This window comes from Magallana gigas, chromosome 10 (genome assembly GCF_963853765.1).
Source record: "Magallana gigas chromosome 10, xbMagGiga1.1, whole genome shotgun sequence".
Classification (NCBI taxonomy): Eukaryota; Metazoa; Mollusca; class Bivalvia; order Ostreida; family Ostreidae; genus Magallana; species Magallana gigas.
Window position 1 is genome coordinate 22,403,212 of NC_088862.1, and position 16,772 is coordinate 22,419,983.

At 32.6% G+C, this 16,772-nt stretch overlaps 1 long non-coding RNA gene across 1 annotated transcript; it reads right to left on the minus strand.

Annotated features, from left to right (window-relative positions):
• Positions 1-5,309: 5,309 nt before the first annotated feature.
• LOC136272484 (uncharacterized) lies at positions 5,310-9,516 on the minus strand. Its single transcript, XR_010710494.1, has 4 exons — positions 8,359-9,516; positions 7,611-7,690; positions 7,026-7,125; positions 5,310-5,903 (listed from the first exon to the last, which is right to left on the minus strand). It is a non-coding gene; the product is annotated as an uncharacterized lncRNA (long non-coding RNA).
• Between the last annotated feature and the right edge of the window lie 7,256 nt (positions 9,517-16,772).

Below are 16,772 nucleotides of genomic sequence, written 5' to 3' on the forward strand. Positions count from 1 at the left end.
AACACAACCATACCTTACATTATTTTGCTTTTTTGTTAATTTTTCTTGAAAAAATCGCAAAATATTTTAAGAGTACACTATTTAATAGTTTTAGAATCTTGATGCGGTATTTCCTATGACGATTTCACTACAATCACTTGACCTCTTTCATAAATAAAAATATATTGTTTTATTCCCAAATCATTGCAATTATTATTTTATTGCTAAAATCGAAAGTAAAATTGTTAAAAATGTCTGCCACTGATATTGTTTTGCAAAATACATGTATTTACAAGGACAAATGGCATGTAACCAATTACACAGACAAAAAAACCCCAACATAATTCAACACGGACGTCGACATATTCTTTGTTAGACTGGCTCCTCTCCTTAAAACCGGATATGCGTTGAATTGTGGGAAGAGTAACCGACATAAACAGCAAATTACGGGACCCGGTATGTCTGGATATTGCCGTTAAGCTACTGAATAGGCAATGTCATAATGGAAGAGGGGCAACAGAGACTTTTCAATTGTATGGTTGATTAGATCTGAATGTTTAACTTATTAATTACATAATGTATCCAGATATTTCAAAAAAAATATTTGTTTACGTTTACACTAGAACCGATATTTTCCATTCAGATTTGTCTCAATAGGTTAATTTCAGTTCCAAAATGTGACATACCAAATAATAATAATTCCTGATAATAAAGATTCTAATCAAATACAGATTTTTTTAAAATGTGATTTTTCGGTTAAATTTTTACGAAAACTTTTTCTATCATTTGATGCCAACTGGGCCCAATGTTTCAAATGAGTTAATAGGTAATAGATGTTCAAACGTAAACATCTTTTAACATTAATTTATATTGCACAGAGCATGCGACCAGATTTTCTTACCGGATTCGACCAACTGCTTTTAAATCCCTATTGACCATTTATTATTCAACCAGTTGCATTTTTGGGAGTTGATTTTAATCAACTCTCGTATGCAGTTACTCTGGCAAACCGAAAGTGAAACAGTGTTTGGACCTAAGCACAAGTCATCACCGCTGACAAGATTTAGTTCTTGAAAATAATCAATAAATTCGATGTAATGTATCTTGAAGCATTGGTTTTTAAGAGACTTATTTATGAATACCTTGAAAATAGTCAGATGTTAAATAAAACGAACAATTTAGATATTTTTTGCAGTCATTTGTATTCATACGCCAGACATCAATAAAGTCTCATTCAACCATCGGCTGTCTCCGTAAATCTCCGACAAGCATAGAGTTATTCTATATTTAGAGGTCGCGTCATCAATCTATCACGTGACCTGGTGTACACATTCTCTTGCTTGTTGGAGATTAACGGAGACAGCCGAGCATCTGCTTGAACGAGACTAGAGTTCATTATTGCTTGGATCCATACAATTTTTGAATATTTCGATTACTTGTACATAGTTTGATGGAATAAACTCTATCTTTAATCATTACACAACACGATTCATACAGGGTTTTTCTCAAATTTCATGTCGGAAATGTCCAAGAATTCATATTTTAAAATTGTGCGTAATTGAAAGACAGATTATAAATTACTTGCCAAGCAAGTGACATACCGTTGATTATAAAATGAATAATAATCGATAAAATCAACTCCCGTCAGTAATTCATTCCTATTGGTGCAATGCTTCGCATTCATTGAAGAATACTGAAGCGGAAAATTTGTATTCCTGTTACACAAGATCATCGGACTTTTAAATCGAATATTACATCATTATTTGAAACACATAATTTAGTAAAAATTGTGGGCCACTGGTGCATTGTTGGCTATGCAGGGTTCGGACTATATGTGGTTTGAGGTACAAATGTGACAGATAGCCGTGTTTGAGTACTGTTAAATGATCATTTTTAATAGAACCATTTTGAAATGAAGGGCACATTTAAGAAAATTATTATCCTTGGTTTGAACCTACATGACACGACGAATTTTTGCACGTTTGCTCTTAGCCAATTGTTCTTGTGCATTCAATGTTTCAGAACAAGTACATTTGTATATCGCCGAATTTTCATTTTAAATAAATGGCATAAGCTGAACCTTTTTCTGTGGTTTCATGGATAAAACAATTTCCCGTTTCATAACAAAGAAAGCCCATGGGCCAAATCGCTCACCTGAGCAACAATAGGGACGATAAAATCAGCTTAACGGTCATAATACAAAATATTTGGAAATTGTAGTATGATATATGTTGATCCTGTATAAAATAAAAATATATTTTCCCTTGGATACTTTTATGTTTATAATCAAGTCCCTTTTCTAACAAGATGATTTTATAGTCATATCATATGTTGAACATTGCCTTTCTCAAAACAAAATCTTAAATAAGTGTTTATATATGGGATATAAACCTACATCACACTCTAAACCCCTTATAAGGCCGAGAAAACGTACAGACGCCAAAGTCTAAACAATTGTAAAGAATCAACAATTTGCCAAAATGCTTGCATATAAGTAAAGCCCTATATTATAAAATCTCAGTTTCTGTGAATTAAAATGTTTTACACTGTAACATTGTATCCCCAATGTGGCCCACCCTACTCCTCAAGATATGATATAAACGAATTTAAATCTACACTACCTAAGGTTGCCTTCACTTAAGTTAAGGCTTTATTCCTTCTATATTCCTATTTAAAAATTTGCCCCTTCCCCCGTCATAAATGACCTAGGGATCATGATTTAAACAAATTTGAATATACTAAGTCCCTACCCCCTTCTTAAAGATTTACTCTATAAACTCCTATGTATAAGATATTCGACCCCCATTGTGGCCCAACCTACCCCCGGGGGTCAAGATTATGGCAACTCTGAATTTAGACCACCTGAGGATGCTTCTACATAAGTTTCAGATTTCCTGGCTAAATGGTTCGTGAGAAGAATGTCTTTCAAAATTGTTAATCATTGCTGATTTTCTCTCATCACAGGGCGAAAAACCATCTTTAAGCAAGTCCTTAAAGGTGGCTTAAAGGTGACTTAAAGGAGCTTAAAGGCTATATAACCTTTAAGCCGCCTTTAAGTCACCTTTAAGCAAGTGCTTATAGGTCCTTAAAGTCCACACTTCTTTAAGCCACCTTTAAGCCACCTTTAAGCATCTTTAAGTGGCATTTACGCTCTCTTTACACTGCCTTTACACTGTCTTTAAGTGGCCTTTAAGTCAATATTGATCAAGCTGAACAATAAAAACATTTATTAAATGCAAAAGCTCTTTTATAGAGATGGGAGGGGGTCATCCGAGTGATAATATAATTTCCAAGGAAGGGGGGGGGGTGTTCCAGGCGGTTTTAATCGTCGCTCCATTAAACACAGATCGCTATCATCAGCACCGCTCCGATGGACACAGATTGCCGTTATAAAATTCTTTATAATTTTTTGGGGGTTTCATAATTATTGTAGGGATGAGCGCAGTCTCTGTATCTTAATATGTGCATAAAACTAATTAAAGTATGTTTATTTCCTATTATAAATTAATCTGTGAAAAAAATCTCTCTCTCTCTCTCTCTCTCTCTCTGTCTCTCTCTCTCTCTCTCAGTTCATCCGTTTATTAAACAAAATAAAGATAATGAACCAAAAATGCATGGTTTAATTTGTTAATCGGTTTAAGGTTTGTATTTTTTTTTCAATTTTCATTATTTCTAACTCTAGATCTGCTAGATACATGTTAAAGATGAAAAGACTCTCAACTGCCTTTGTTATATCGGGCAGGATATTACTGCTTTGTTTGTCTAGACATAGTTTTGTTCGTTTGTGTATATCTAATTAGAGTCTATTGTTTATCCAACTTAAGAAAAACCCTGGAACTAACACAGAATATACAAGATATACACAACAGTTGTGTCGTGTGCCCAGGTGCATGTTTGTGTATATCTAATTAAAGTCCATTGTTTTTCCAACTTAAGAAAACCCCTGGAACTAACACAGAATATACAAGATATACACAACAGGTGTGCCGTGTGCCCAGGTGCACGTCAGGGTTTCTAAAGGCGTTGAATCTTAGTATGTACGAGTATACGATAAGTCTAGTGAATAAAAGTTAATTTACATTTGTAATTCATTTTCAAAGTATTATTTCCTAGCTCTGGGTTTCAAAGATGTTACGTCTTCAAATTAACGATACATGTATGTAAGAGTAAAATCTTGAGGCTAATTAATTAATGTACCGGTGATCATAAATAGGGGTTGATTATTTAAATATATGTATAAGGGTAAATATGTCAAATATACCCGGCCTGGCACATCATACAATTGTACGTACAAGTCATTTGCAATTGCCACATGCAGTAAATACGTCACCGGTAATTGGTAATTTTGTTTGTTATAGAATTGATAGTTTATAAATCATGTACATACAATTACATGTAAATATTTAAACATATTGGAACGGCGCCGCGATCATGAAAACCGGGAAATTGCGGGAAATTGAACAAATACCCTAATAGTATCAATGCATTTAATAAAAGAAATGATTTCATTTTCTTTCTTACATTTTTATAGCTACAAATAAGATGAACGTATATCTACTCAGTTTAAATTTATTAACTACATGTAAGAAAGCCTACTATAGTGAACCTAACGGTTTCCATTTAGGTATAATATATTTTTGTTCACTGAAGACCAAGTTCCGTATTTCATTCTAAATACATGCATGCATGTAATTTATAAATTAGATATAATTGATTGTTACAAACTGAATGGTTTGTCAAATTTAAATCTTTTCAAGTAAACACATTCAATACAGTGATTCAATATTCACTGATATATAGGATATAAAAACGCTCTTACATATGTAAATTGCCGTGGCGCAGAGGATGTGTGGTGATGCTAGTAAACTAAGGGTCCCGGGTTCAATTCTCGCCGTGGCCGATTTTTTGTGTGTTTTTTTTTTCATTTTTCTTTCTAGAACAAAAGCCGTTTTAATACCTTTTCTTTCATAAAGTTAATACATTTTGTTGGAAATTAAGCACAATATTGAATTAATTTTTTTGTAATGGCTTAAAGGTGGCTTAAAGGTAGCTTAAAGGTGGCTTAAAGGTGGCTTAAAGAAGTTTGGACATTAAGGACCTATAAGTTGTCCTTAAAGGTGGCTTAAAGGTGGCTTAAAGATAGTCTTTACGCTGCCTTTAAGCCATCTTTACGCTTTCTTTAAGCCACCTTTAAGCAATACATATAGCTTAAAGGTAGCTTCAAGGTGGCTTAAAGATCGTCTTTAAGCTACCTTTAAACACCTTTAAGCTATCTTTAAGGAGGACTTAAAGATGGTTATTCATCCTGTGCATTGACAAACAGTGTGCTCTTTAATTTTCACAACTTTGAAATTCGTGTAACATTTGCCTAAGAGGGCTTTGTGCCAGATGTGGTTTAATTGGCCGAGTTGTTCTGGCGAAGATGCCAAAAATGTAAAAAAAAAAAAAAAAAAAAAAAAAAAAAAAATGTTCATACAAACGGACACACAGACGAACAAAAGGACGACAGTCGAAATGTGATCAGTTCATTTGAGCTTTCAGTTCAGGTGAGCTAAAAAAGTTTTTTCTTATTTGAAAATCATTATATGAAACTATGTAATAATTCTTCAAACACTCAATTCACAGTCTTTAAATTTTGGTTTATATCATGATATTCTTCCGGAGATTTTGCAAAAATTATCCAAAGCTTTACAGTTCATGGAAATCTTTTTTACAAATAAAATGTCTCGGTGTATCACAATAACCATCGTCCCATAATGCAGAGCGCAGAAGATGAACGCATTTCTGGTTATCCGGTTCCCCAGGATACCAAGGTGAATACGTCACAATGTTGCCACGGCGATTCCAGATGAACTCACTTGCATTTAAACGCTCAGCACCAATCCATGAAGAGCATGAAAACGGCCATTCTTCTGGGCATTCGACTTTTTGAGGTAAAAAAAAAATTAAGAAAATTGATAATTTTAATTTTATGTGGAATTTTATTTGTTCAATAATTTTGATTTTATGACTTATCTCGTTGTCTTTTTATAAACTAACAGTGAAATCACTATAGACGAGTGAGATTTTTTAAAAAGGCGCTAAAGTTATTCTCCAATATATTAATGTACCGCGAACGTTTTTAGTAAATTGAAAACATTATATAACATACACATATCTGCCTTGCGAATATCATGAGTATTTTACGTCAGAAACTAACTGAAACCATGTTGATGTAATGTTTTGGTTGCAAACAAAGCTATAGCTTATGAAGATTAAGTGGCACTTTCTCCGTACACTAGAAACTGTTTATTTGTGTTCATAAATAGTACGTACTTGTACTTGCAAGGGCACAAACTACAGTGTATGTTTGATATATTTCTAAATTTAAAATCAATTAAAATAAATTAAAGTTTTAACAAAATTCTTCGCTAGTTAGACGTTCCTTGATGGCATTCATTAAAAAAATTAGCATCATCTTTCATGATATTACAAGGGCTGTCCCATTTGCAAAAATGCTTTTAGAAATTATTGTACCTCTACCTGTATTGGCCGCTGGCTTGAGAAAAGCAGTCACTGAGCAAATAAGCAGTCCCTTTTGCAATTAATGATTTTGAAAAATAACTGCACCTGAGTTGGCAGTTAGCTTGAGAAAAGTGGTCACAAAACAATTGAAGATTACCTTCCATAATATGTCAAGGGTTGTCCCACATATCATGATTTTAAAAAAAAATATTGAACCCGTAAAGGCCGCTGACTAAAGAAATGTAGCCACTGATCAATGCAGGGCTACCTTTCATGATATAACAAGGGTTGTCCCATTTTCAAAAATTGCTTTAAATTTAGAAAATAATGACATGTAATGGCCACTGGCGTGCGAAAAGTAGACACTGAATAATTTGGATTACTTTTTATGATTTTTCAAGTGTTGTCCAATTTGCTAATAGTACTTTAACAAATATTGAACCTGTAAAGGCCGCTGACTAAAAAATATGAATGAATAAGACTTTTTATGATATCACAGGAGTTGTCCTTTTTGCAAATAATACTTTTGGAAAATACAGTACCTGTATTGACAATTGGGTGGAGAAATGTAGTCGTTAACCACGTGTTTTCATCTACAGTCTCCACTTCCGTCAGGTAAGCGCCCATTTGCTCACATTCATCCTGCATGGACACAAAGAAGATTAAAAGAAGATAGACGGGTATCATAAATGCTACATATTTTACATGCATTAACATTTACAGCTTCAATGCCTTAATGTCATTATACATATCGTTTCTCCAACGGTATTGAAACTCTAAACACATTGATACATTTAACAATGATGAGCAATGATTCGAATTTTTTGCAAATATTCTGAATTTAATTTTTATATCAGAGTATAGAATAGAACTCCATCAAATTTCTAACATTACAATCAGCGTAATGATTATATCGGCACTTATTTATTTGAAAGTATTTTAAACAGGCTTTGTTATAACTGTATATTTGAAATAATTTTAGACAGTTTTTGTTTTTTCTGTACTTAGACGTCTAATACATTTAAACTTATTTCACACAGTCTTGTCACTACTAACTTCTGCAATCGTTTCATGAACCTCCATTTTTGTAATAGAGGCTGTGCGTGTTATAATTCAAAACAGGATACCTTACATTTTCTCCACGTCATTTTGAATTCTCCAAACCTGTAACAATGCCTATTGTAAAAATGGTAGCCACGCTCACACACTGAAAATAATCCAACCATGGAACACATTTCAGACACGTTACATTTGTAGGCATATCAGGTTATCAATAAATGATTTGTCATACATTTTATATATTTATTTGTTAAAATAAATGAATGATGAAAGCGTCCCTTTTTTAAGTTGGCCTTGAAAAGTGCTTCCATTGACATTACGAAATACAAAATTATTTGTATTTAATACTGTTTCATAAACAGAAAAAAAAATTCGTTAGAATCAAAACTCGATCCACAATGTTCTTTTTAAAAATTGAAATACGAGTTACAAAGAGTTATATAAAAAAGAGAGATATAAGAAACAAGAGCAAGACGCTTGTCCTTTGAACAACAGATAAATGCTTCAATTCATTTTATTGGCATTGTGAAATTGATAAAGAAGAAAAATCAGGCAAACACGTCAGATGTACTAAATGTTGGTGATACAGTTACAGTTGCAATGGAGTTACATTTCATCTTTATCCACTTCAACTCATAAAAATTCTATTTTTGAACTTAAAGCCATTAATGATAATAACTAAAATTGTTTCTATGATTGTTACAAATATATGAATAAAGATGTGTTCAATATCAAAATAAAGTACTTCAGTACACGATTTAAACTTTCCTTAAACTTTACGTCAGGTTATGAAATGTCGTCTTTTAAAAAAGTTACCTTGGGTCATCTTTAAAGCCACCATTCCTGATTTTAGTACATCTGCACCAACAAGTTCCTCCGTTACTTCAGTAGTTATCAACCGACACACTCTTTGAGTCCTATTGTAAATAAGTGCAATGCACTGCGCTTGCTTTTTCAAACATAGCGAAAAACACTGAATTCGGCTCTTACTGCGTGTGGAAATCAGGTAAAAGAACTTAGCGTTCGGTGGGAAATTTGAGACTCTGCTAAACCTCATGCTTGTTATTTGAGAATCCTCGTCCGATGCAATAGTTTTGAATTCCACCTGACCCAGCATGACCGCATACAAAAATAACAATAGGGTAGAATCTGGAGACATATTGGAATCGGAAACAAATTCTTCTTGAAAATCACAAAATTATGTTTGTTTTAATAGACCCCTTCACGGTAACCAGCGGTAATGCTCTTATGCAGGTCAAACTCATATCATAATGGTTAATCTACGTTATGTTATTAATAACCTACAAAACCTTCGCCAAACTATTAATAATATTTTCCCTTGCAAAGGAGCATTACTTAACTTACCGAGAAAGGATATACTTCACATTAGAAGTGTTTAACTTATTGTAACAAAGTTCATGTTTTAACAAAAGTGCATATATTCCAAGCTTGCGCATTCTATTTTTCAAATATTGATGACTTTCTGTGATGAATCGTATGCACTTTTCAGTTTAATATTGTCATCTATTATCATAATTATCTAAATATCAATTATGTCTGGAAAAAAAATGCTCTCAATTATCTTTTTGGAGTTACATTAGGTTTGTTCGTAGATTTCAGTAATCGATTTTTCACTGTGCTAATTACATTGATTTGTTTTTAAATCACTGCACTTCATATCTCTGATTTGGATTTTGTTAACTCAAGCAGCAATATCGTGTATCTAGAATATGTTTGCTCTCTATAGTTCACCAACATCAAAATTTACAAATTATGTTTACAAACCGAAGAACCTGCATGATTAATGAACATTCGTAATTTTAAAGTACACACAAACAATCACGTACCTAATTTTCTTGACAAAGTTAGCATCCAACATTTTGTCTATTACAGACAAAGACGAGAGCCTAGTCTTTACGAAAAAAAAGTAAAAAAAGACTGTAATACATGGACCATATACATGATGGTGTTTCTAACGGAAATGCGAACTCTTTAAAGTTATCCGAGATTCCAACGACTCTTAATTATGCGAAGAGGGATACCTCTAATACCAAAAGGTGTTATGATTAATAGGCCTAATACAGTAATAGAAGCAAGCCCGATGTTACTCTTAATACTTTTATGTCATCACGTATAGCTCTGACCTTTTTAACTCAGAAAGCTAAATGGTCGATACCTTTAACATAATTTAGAATTATATTAAAGAATATTAAATGTACCGTATTAGACAATTTCACTACCGTTCACGCATTACGCATCGCCCTACTTTGTAAACTATACAGTGACAGCTCCGTGTAAATTCTTATAATTTCATTTTATAATGCATATTTGTTGAGATTTAAACTTTTATACAGTAACGTAATTATTCAATCATGTATACAGACACATATTTATTCGTTCATGTTTTGCTAAATATGCGTAAAAAATTAACTCGGAAGTTCATTAGCCTTGCCCAAAGGCAAAGATGAGCTCTTTTGAAAAACAAGAAAACATTGCGAATTATCTTATATAAACTATTTGAAACGGGTTGTAGTTTCGGCATAATTACGTATGATGCTGAGAGTTTATATCACATGCTCATCATGTCTTTAAGCGGGATGCGCGGTTACCTTGTACATTTGAGGATAAGAATGTAAACATCTCTTGAACTGGCTTGTTTCTGTCCGAAATTGACCAAAGCTGTTGCCAAAATATATAAAAGCAATAAATATGAGATTCGACATGTTGTTTTGTATGCAAATTATGTAAACATCATGACAATGCCTTTTTAAAATAGCTGTCGAACTGCGCAGCTACAGACTTATTTAGAAGTTTTAAAAATTAACAAGTTAAAAAACATGTAGAATATCAAACAATACATGAGTTGAAAGAAAACACTATCAGGACTTTGGAGGTTTTAATAAGCAGAAACAGTCAAAACTTTCCTTTAAGTATTTTGTGTGACCACCAGTCCTCTAGCCCTTATCAATTCCCTTTATCGATATGGAAAACTATTAGTTAAATCTAGGAATAAACCTGGGAAATTCTTGACCATTTCTCAACAAGAGAAATCCGAGTTCACGCAAAGTACTTGTGTTGGGTTTGTGTTGCCTTTGTACAAATTGTCTTTCGAGGATGTTTGATGCATGCTCTATTTGATTAAGGTCAGGATAGGTGAGAAACCTACACTCCATTTATCTGATTCTCGTTGGCAGCATATAATCAAGAAATATAATCTTTAAAAAGTTGTGACTTTGCTACACGCCAGAGCCCGGAAGGCGTCTTCATTATATCGTAATGTAAATAGATTTGATTATTTGAAATTCCCGCTTCTGATAATGGGATGTTTTCTCGGACGTCCGCGTTAAAAGGTATAAAAGCGCCCCATTATCAACGCACGGATCAGAATAGTTGAACTGTTCTGACTGCAGAGAAGAACAGACGTGTCCAATTAGGTTGGTATTTGGTATATTCCCATCAGAAAACGTGGTACTTTCTTTACTCTCATGGGATGTGCTAAGCATACTACCCGGACCTTATAAAGTTACATACAGATTAAGTAACTGAGTACTCATTTATTCAGGATTCATAGCAATTGGTTGAGTACTCATTTGTTGAGGACTTACTGGTATTAGATAACTCATAAGTTGAGTAATACATGTACTCGGTTAGCTGATACTCATTTGTTGAGTACTCATTGATACCCATTAGTTGAGAATAGTTTATTTTACTTTTTTTCAAGTTCATAAGTTCAGTTAGATTTTTATTTTTTATAGTTTTTATATTGTAAGTGATGTTTTAGTGATTTTTGTTACTCAAACGATACAGGAAATAATTGATCAAAACCGCCGATCTTGCACATATTCAGACGGAATTATTATTTTTTTTGCGTAGTTAAATTTTTCTTGTAGTTTGTAATTAAGTTCTTTTACTAATATCTCAAACTCAGTTTAGTTTCTGGGGGATTCCGCAAAACTCGGTGTTAAGGTAAGTTTCACGTTTTGAAATTCACATGGACCATGGACACTGGAAGCAATAATCTCATAAAGCAGGATTTAGATACAAGTAACATATTGGATATGGAGAAAATAAGTGTTAAAGTTTATCAAGAATATGATGAAACTGTTTCTTTTCAACGCTCTTTATATTAAAATGATCATAAAACTCGTGTCATTAAGGAGCCTTAATAGATAAAATGTTTCACCATGGCGGCTTGTGCTTTATATATGGAAGAATAAAGTAGCAGTGTTTATTCACTTAAAATACGTTCCAGCTAGTATAATCATTCGGGTTCAAATATTTTGTCGATGATAAATAGATTTATCAACACTTAATTAAAAAATAAGTCCCGATTGGTGTAATTAATATATGTTCATGTATTTTGTTTTTTATATCCAAAACCTTTGAGAGTTCCCATCGATTTACCGGTACTACAGCACAACAAGTCGAGTCCATAATTTTTATCTTGTAATATAGATCATCATCTAATCTAAATCGAGATTAATGTACTTAAATTTTACAGATTTTAAAATGATACAATTTAATAAAAAAAAATTCAATGCGAAAAGAAACATTTCCATAAAGCGTCAACGAACAAATGTTTAAAAACACAATTATACATGCACTATCAAAACTTTCTCAAAAATAATTAATATAAATCACATAAAATTGTGAAGATATACTTCTGACTAATCACATCCTATGGTTAAAAACAAACAAAAAAGAAAACAAAATCAGAAATAATAAAGCAAAAATTTTCATTAACTCCAATTAACCATCTACACGAAACGAAATTTCGATTCATAGCAATTGGTTGAGTACTCATTTGTTGAGGACTTACTGGTATTAGATAACTCATAAGTTGAGTAATACATGTACTCGGTTAGCTGATACTCATTTGTTGAGTACTCATTGATACCCATTAGTTGAGAAAAGTTTATTTTACTTTTTTTCGAGTTCATAAGTTCAGTTAGATTTTTATTTTTTATAGTTTTTATATTGTAAGTGATGTTTTAGTGATTTTTGTTACTCAAACGATACAGGAAATAATTGATCAAAACCGCCGATCTTGCACATATTCAGACGGAATTATTATTTTTTTTGCGTAGTTAAATTTTTCTTGTAGTTTGTAATTAAGTTCTTTTACTAATATCTCAAACTCAGTTTAGTTTCTGGGGGATTCCGCAAAACTCGGTGTTAAGGTAAACACGTTTTGAAATTCACATGGACCATGGACACTGGAAGCAATAATCTCATAAAGCAGGATTTAGATACAAGTAACATATTGGATATGGAGAAAATAAGTGTTAAAGTTTATCAAGAATATGATGAAACTGTTTCTTTTCAACGCTCTTTATATTAAAATGATCATAAAACTCGTGTCATTAAGGAGCCTTAATAAATAAAATGTTTCACCATGGCGGCTTGTGCTTTATATATGGAAGAATAAAGTAGCAGTGTTTATTCACTTAAAATACGTTCCAGCTAGTATAATCATTCGGGTTCAAATATTTTGTCGATGATAAATAGATTTATCAACACTTAATTAAAAAATAAGTCCCGATTGGTGTAATTAATATATGTTCATGTATTTTGTTTTTTATATCCAAAACCTTTGAGAGTTCCCATCGATTTACCGGTACTACAGCACAACAAGTCGAGTCCATAATTTTTATCTTGTAATATAGATCATCATCTAATCTAAATCGAGATTAATGTACTTAAATTTTACAGATTTTAAAATGATACAATTTAATAAAAAAAAAATTCAATGCGAAAAGAAACATTTCCATAAAGCGTCAACGAACAAATGTTTAAAAACACAATTATACATGCACTATCAAAACTTTCTCAAAAATAATTAATATAAATCATATAAAATTGTGAAGATATACTTCTGACTAATCACATCCTATGGTTAAAAACAAACAAAAAAGAAAACAAAATCAGAAATAATAAAGCAAAAATTTTCATTAACTCCAATTAACCATCTACACGAAACGAAATTTTGTTTAAATTACTCGATATAATCGATCAATGCGAACTGCAAACTTCTTTTAAAAATGAGATCCTATGAACTGCGCTAAACTGACAACAATCTTCCATCTACTATCTTCTCGAAAACGTATAGTTGTTGAATACAATAAGTAAACTTAAAGGAGAATATATATTGCACCCCCCCCCCCCCCCAAATAAAAAAATAACATAGGTTCCAAATACTGGCTCGTCCCAATGTAGATAAACATGTGGGTTAAATTGTAAGGAAAGCCCTGTCTGTAACTCTTCCCATACCGTCTAATACCTTAAGCTCGGTTACGTACGCATATATTAATATTAGCAATCACGAAATTGTCTCGCAGTGATTGTAAATAATTAAACTGTAGATCGAGGGCTTTCTTTGTGCTGATTTACTCATTTGTGTATAGAAAATATCTAAAGCTATTACAGGCTTCACTCTCTTTAACTTGGTATTGATACAATCATAATTTTAACTTAAATCATCACATTTAGACTTCGATTATTTAAGCGCATTTTCTCCTAAATATGTATCTCTTAAACGTGTACAGTGTACTTTGAACCTATGGTAACGGAATATATGTATAGAAAAATTCAGCCGACAGTTGATTTATATCGGTTTGCTTAATCGCCTGAAGTAATATTACGGTACATTAAAGATATGCAACTGTTTGTAATTTTTTAACAGTATAATAATAGTGGGTTTTTTATTTCACAATAAGCGGTCTAGTAGCAGTAAACAACTATTTCCCAATCATTACATTGTATAAATCAGAAAAAAAGTATTTTGGAATTTATCAGTTCGTCCTTGTTTTTAACACACATACTGTAGGTTCGAAGTTAAGTATATACTTATATCAATCTAATAAAAATTAGAACTTCCACCCCCTCCCCAGTTTTCGACACGTCGCGAAATATAAAAATGAAAACCTGGGAGCGGATGGAAGTTCTAATTCTAATTAGATTGTATGTTCATGTATACAGGTAAACAATACCTCTGGAGGATTAGCTTAAATAAACAATTTAAAAACAAGAATTTATTTAACATATACAAATCTACGAAACAACTGAAAAATTAAAATAATTTATGTTTGTAAATACAACAGCTCATTTCCACACGCAGTTGACATGATTACACAGTGGCAATTTTATCTAAATTTATTCAACTCTGACATACATTTAGCATATACATGAAGGATATACATGCAGGACATAATAATAAATATAATAATAAGACGGAAAAAAATATGTCATCTTAATTTCAAAGCAATGGAAAAGTAGTGGAATGAAAGAGGTATAACCCAAAGAGTAAACAATATAACGGGACGCAATATACAAGTTCCCCTGAATAATATCTTTTCATCTATTTATCATTTCGTCTGTCTTTCTGTTTGATTAATGCACATTTTGTACAAAACAGTACAGTTACATGTTACAGTAAAATAAATTAGAATAAATTATGAATTGAGAAGGTCTTATTTTAGAAGACATCCAATAACCCTTTCTTAAAATTTACAAAAATACTACTAATTACTTATAAAAAAGAAAAGTCCTGAAGATCGTGATATTACTGTGGTTTCATTAATACTCAAGGGTATCAATTTTCGTAGGTAAAGTGAAAATCACAGTTTCAAGATTACGTAAATTCGTGCCCAATGATCCTATCAATAAATTGTTAGTAAAAATTGAAGTTCACTAAGCATTTAATTTCATGGATAAACTTAATTACGAAATCTACGAAAATTGGTACTCAACGAATATTGATGAAACCATAGTATATATCAAACCTGGTAAATCTGCGTGTTTTCATATTTCTCACATGTTACACACAATCAGCAAATTGCATATTTTCATTGCCTTATATTTTTGACTCAAGACATCACCCCAAAAAAATGTATCAATCCATCAGCTGGTAGATTTATAGACAGTCTTATTTATGCAATTCTATTTTTCAATGAATATTATGATATATTTTGTTGCATTCAGTTTCACTTAATTCAATTGATTTAAAACTAATGCTATTCTATAGTTTGTGGCATTTTGTATTGTGTGCAATGGTTCCTGTCTCAGTGACTGTTGATAAGACTGTAACGCCCCGTGTAGGTCCCCCACAACGTGCTGACAGATCCCCAGTATCTGCCACGAGAGGTCTCTGAGACATGCAAGTACGTATCTCCCGTCATCATAGAGAAGCAGTGTCTGTAGGTCTGTCAGTGACTGTAGACACTGGGACCAGTTACCTAGTCTATAGTTACTTAACACGCTTAACATGTCTGTCATTATATAGGGTGAAATATGCAAGGTATATTGACCGTTGTCTTGACCTGCTCTTTGTTCTAAAACCAGTTCCTGAATGTAATAAACCTCATTTTGTAGACGTACATCGCATACCCAAGCTTTCTTCATACGTTTAGACAGAGCCCAACCAGCCACACATTCATTGTATCTTTCTCGGTCTACTGTGTTATACATGATATAGGGATGAGTGAGTCTTAATTTAACCAGAGCTGTAACATGAAGCGCTTCTCCATATCTACATGTTATGTAGTAATACAGAGCAAGATACAACAAACAAGACACATCACCCAGTCTATCTGCCAGTTTCAACAAGTTACAAGTAAGTTTGTCTGATCGGTAAACTTTCTTATTCGTAATATCTGATGAACTACTAGTACTGAGATTCATAAATGCTGTTACACTTAAAACATCTGCCGTGCATTGCTGTAATGTTAATGTCTCATATTCTGTAAATGATTGATTTATCAAAACTGTTATTAACCTCAGTATTAGATAATTATTCCTTATGTTTTGATATGGAAAACTTTTCCGAAATATTTCCCATCTGATACAATAATCGGTATCAGCAGCGCTCTTGATATGACCTAGAAGTGGTTCTATTCTGACAAGACTGTTACATATAACTGGTTCAATCATTCTTTTGACCGTCGGACTGTGTAACAAACAGGTCACGCCCATTTCGTAATGCATGTTAAGCTGTTCTAACAGACATCTGCGTGCGCGCGCACCTTTAACTGTCGACAATTTACTGGCAAACATGTTGTTCTGAGGAACAAAAAAGTTTGGAAACACACCACGATGAACGCTTGGCAACAAATATTTAAAACATTTCCAGAAACAATCCAATAAGTTATCTGGACACCATGTGAAATGCTCTATTTTTATCAGCCAGAACATCGTTGTCTTCACAAAATATGAACACAGAAATGGCTCTTCTA